Consider the following 4,108-nt stretch of genomic DNA (forward strand, 5'->3'; position numbering starts at 1 on the left):
CGGCAAGGCAGCGCTCGGGATGAAGCGCCGCCTGCCGAAGCCGTCTCCCGCCCCCTCCGCCCCCGAGCCGTCGGCCGATAAAACCTGTGTAAAGCAGACGTTGCCTCGGCGCTTGGCGGAGACGTTACTCCACTGCCCGAGGAGTCAGGAGTTCAAAGTTATTTTCCTAAAAAGCTTTCCGGTTATGTTTTGGTAATAAAAATCTGTCCGAAGGAGCTGATTTCTGTCAAAAAAAGTCATTACTCTTTCTTATGCCGCAGATGTTAACTTTTTCTCAACCGCACTGCACATAATACACGTTATCGCAGCAGAACGGTTGGTGCGACAAGCACCACGACCCTATCCCAAGCTCAAAGACCTGCTGGAAAGACCAGGCCTCTTCGGTGGATACACACTTCACACCAATAAAAGGTATCCTTACCACGCCACTCACGGTTCATGACATTTCTCTCTAACAAGGATGAAATAAACGGAAAGCTTCACAAATAGTATTTAGGTCTGGAGCTGCAGTTAACTTCTCTGTCATAAGGAAGCATTAGCAACCTTCATCTTAGGTAAGCGATCTATTTTCTTCATAGGTAATGCACACCATCATCGTTTCAGTATTTTGTTTTCAAAGTTCAGTAGTCACCACCACAGATGGGAAAGCAGAGTTGAACTATGGGGAACGTTCACTTCAGGACAGATGAACCTACACTTACAGGAGTCGTCAGGAGCTGAAGCACAAATCCCTAAAACCAGGTGTGACAAAGCCTCTTACCCCACTACCTTGGGAAAATGCTTTATGGCTCAGAGCTTGAAACAACAAGCAGGACTCCTTGCAATGTGGTGAGGGTTAAAGAGCTGTTCAGCATTATATGGATCTATTTTAAAAGTGAGTAACTTATCCATCAGAGTTAACTTGCTGTCCATCATAATCATTTCCATACAAAGATGTTGTGCTTCCCAGCAGCAAAGACAGCACGTCAGTTTTAGAATAAAGGAGCTTGCAGGAACACATGAAAAAGCTCAGATGTGTTTTGCTAACAATCATTCACTCCCTCCACTGCAAGGGGAGTACCTCGCAAAATGTCATCTGGCAAACAATAATAATTAAAAAAACCCCAACAACTAGATGGCAAAATCTCACAGAAATGGGATTAAGGAATCTGGAACAGTTGTAGAAAACCAGAAGACTAAGCGAAAAAGTCAATCTTCATTTTTCCAATCTGAAAAGTAGAGTTATCTTGCCCATTATTATCTACAGTATCATACAAATTCTTCCATAAAACAATCACAGTAGTGGCTACAATCAGGTTTAGCCACCCCACAGCATTGCCTTTACTACGCTTTAAAAATCAGGGCAGCAATTCTCACAGCAAAATGCTCCTAAGGGAAGTAACAGCCGCTGCCTACTCAGGTTTAATGGAATGTGACTGAAGAACATACACCTGACTTTATACTGAATTTTTTATTAAAGCATTTAAAGAAATCACACCACCTAGAGGCAATGTGCCATTCTGCCTCTTGCAAAATTGTTACCAAATGATGAATCTGGGTAAGGGTAGGAACACTGTCATTTAAACCAAATCATAGAAAGTATCTGCCTTAGTTCAAAGGTCTCATTCATGGTTTTCAGAGTCAAGACAGTACATTGATTATGTTACTAACACAAGGAAAGAGCAGCCCACACTGAGAAGGAAGAAATGACAAGCCATCTACAGGGTTAATTATAATTAAGACAACAACACCATGAGACTTCAGTTACATATGTATCGCAAAGATCTTACACCTGGGGGAAGATTATCCAAACAAAATATATTCAGGGGGAAATAAAGACCAAGCAGCTGGTATGGGTGAGAACACCCTAGAAGGTAAAGCTCTGCAGCAGATCAGACCAGAGCTGCAATGGGATATAGCTGGAAAACACAAGCATGCCCTCCCCTCTGCCTGCCTCAGCTGTGTAGCAGCTGTAGGAACAGCATCCCCTATATAACCAAGAAAATCCAAGTTTATCTCATTACAATTCCAACAGAACCTCCTGGTGCACCTTATGCAAAGATCACATAATGCAACAGATTTAAAAGCTCAGGGAAAAGGTACCTCAGGAATATCAGCTATGAAATTAAGTGACAGAAAACTGCACAAGTGAGACAGAGCAACACAAGCATGGTTCTGTCACTGCCTTTTTTGAGTAACATACCCCCAAAGGAAGTTATTCAACGTGTAAATTTTATTGTAAAAACTGAAATAAAACAAGTCGGATGGGTCCAGTAGCTTTCTCCAAACATGAGCTAAACAAATGATCCTCATAGCAAAGATCACTGGGACGGACACCTGGAGACCACAGGTCCTCTGGCAGGCTGTGTCAGCAAGCTGGAGGTGCAGAAGCTAATGCATTGCGTTTAAGATGATAAACCACTTGGGCCTCTGGCAACAGAAGGAGCAATCAGGCATCCATTACCACCATTTTGCAGAAAGTTTAAGTCACTTCAGCTGCAGCTGAAACAGAGCAACTCCCAACTCCTGCCAGAGCAACAGACTTCCAGTACAAAGCAAAAGAGGCTTCCTACAAACTGCTAAGCAAATACAAGTATTTTAGTGCTGCAGCAAAAACTTGGGCTCACCTGCTTCAGGTTTACAAAAAGGTCCAAGAAACGCCAATAGGCAGTTTTTCTAAATCTTCTGCTCCTTCCACCTTTCTCAGAGAAAGGCAGGCCTGCCAGAGCCACCACACCACCACCACCAGCGGTGGTCTGGGGGAGGAACAACAGAACAAGCACAAGCCTGACAAATTTTTCAGGTGCAGAAGGGGCAGCAGACAAAACTACCAACCCTGCAGCCACCACACCCAACTTTTTTTCTCCTGTGAAAGACATACCCATTTCAGATTTGTACTCTCTCCTTCCCAACAAGCCACCTTGAACGTATGGGAAGTTCATTTCCCAGAGACTTTGTTCACTAAGGGCAAGGCCATCTCAGGCATCTGAAAGACAAGTACAGCACAGGGAGACAACTAAAAATATGAGAGACAGAAATACATCACAGGAACTGGCAGGGGTGAAGAGAGGCCACGCTACTTTCCCAAACCTCTGCCATAAGACCCTGTGAAACATACAGGCAGGAACCCCCCAATGATCTCGCCAACCAGTTGCCAAACTAGTTTTGAATCGACAGTCCCTGACCTGCCAGTTAGGAGACAACACAGGTGTTGTACACTTGGGTTATTTCTCACACACCTGAGCAGCTTGTAAGAAATGAGCAAACGAGCATGTAAAAAGCTCATCCCCTTATGTGTGTACGCACACAGCAGCTGCAACAGGCACTTTGTACAAGGTGCAGCCTACGTTGGCATAGCAGGAGGGGGAATACTTGAAGATATACCTTACTTAGGAACACTCACGCGCTGTGTTAAGTAGTGTGATAATTAAATCGTTAGTCACATTGACAAGTGGGTGGAAGAGGCTGGAAATGTCTGATGCAGTTTGCTACAGGCAATTATAGATTTACCAGTGATATATCTGTCACACACAAAGATGGGCTCAGACCCAAGTATCTGCAACAGCTCAACTTTAGCCCATTTCCCAGAAGTAAAATGGAATGAAGACACCAGCTCTGCATGTGCAGTACTCTGAAACAGCCCAGACCCACCGCCAACCTACCGCATAAGAACAGCTGTACAATTTCACATACTCAAATATTCATCTGGGCAAGGACTTGCTGAGGCTAATCCTTATCCAAAGATCTGGGAATTTCCCTTCTTGAAATTCTCCCTGATAATTCCAACTAGTTATGTAGCACTTATGTGCCCCCAGTCCTGTTATGAGACATATCTCACTTGGCTACTGCATGACAAAAGGCTAGCAGGCTCAGCAGAGGAGATCTGACAGCAGTTCAGTAAATACCTAACCACTCTCTTCAGTAAGCATCTGCCACTCACATAGGACTAACTCATCTTTGCAACAATTCAATTTTTCCTTTAAAGCACAAAACTGAAAATATTTCCATTTGTCTTCATGAACTAAATTTTACATGGGAACCCACAGTGAAAAACTGGATCTTGTACTCTAGAGCACCAGCCCTGTTTCACTATCAGCCTCAAAATTCCTCCATGTAGAGGGATATAACT

The sequence above is a fragment of the Haliaeetus leucocephalus genome, unplaced genomic scaffold (assembly GCF_000737465.1).
Source record: "Haliaeetus leucocephalus isolate CR32 unplaced genomic scaffold, Haliaeetus_leucocephalus-4.0 Scaffold932, whole genome shotgun sequence".
Classification (NCBI taxonomy): Eukaryota; Metazoa; Chordata; class Aves; order Accipitriformes; family Accipitridae; genus Haliaeetus; species Haliaeetus leucocephalus.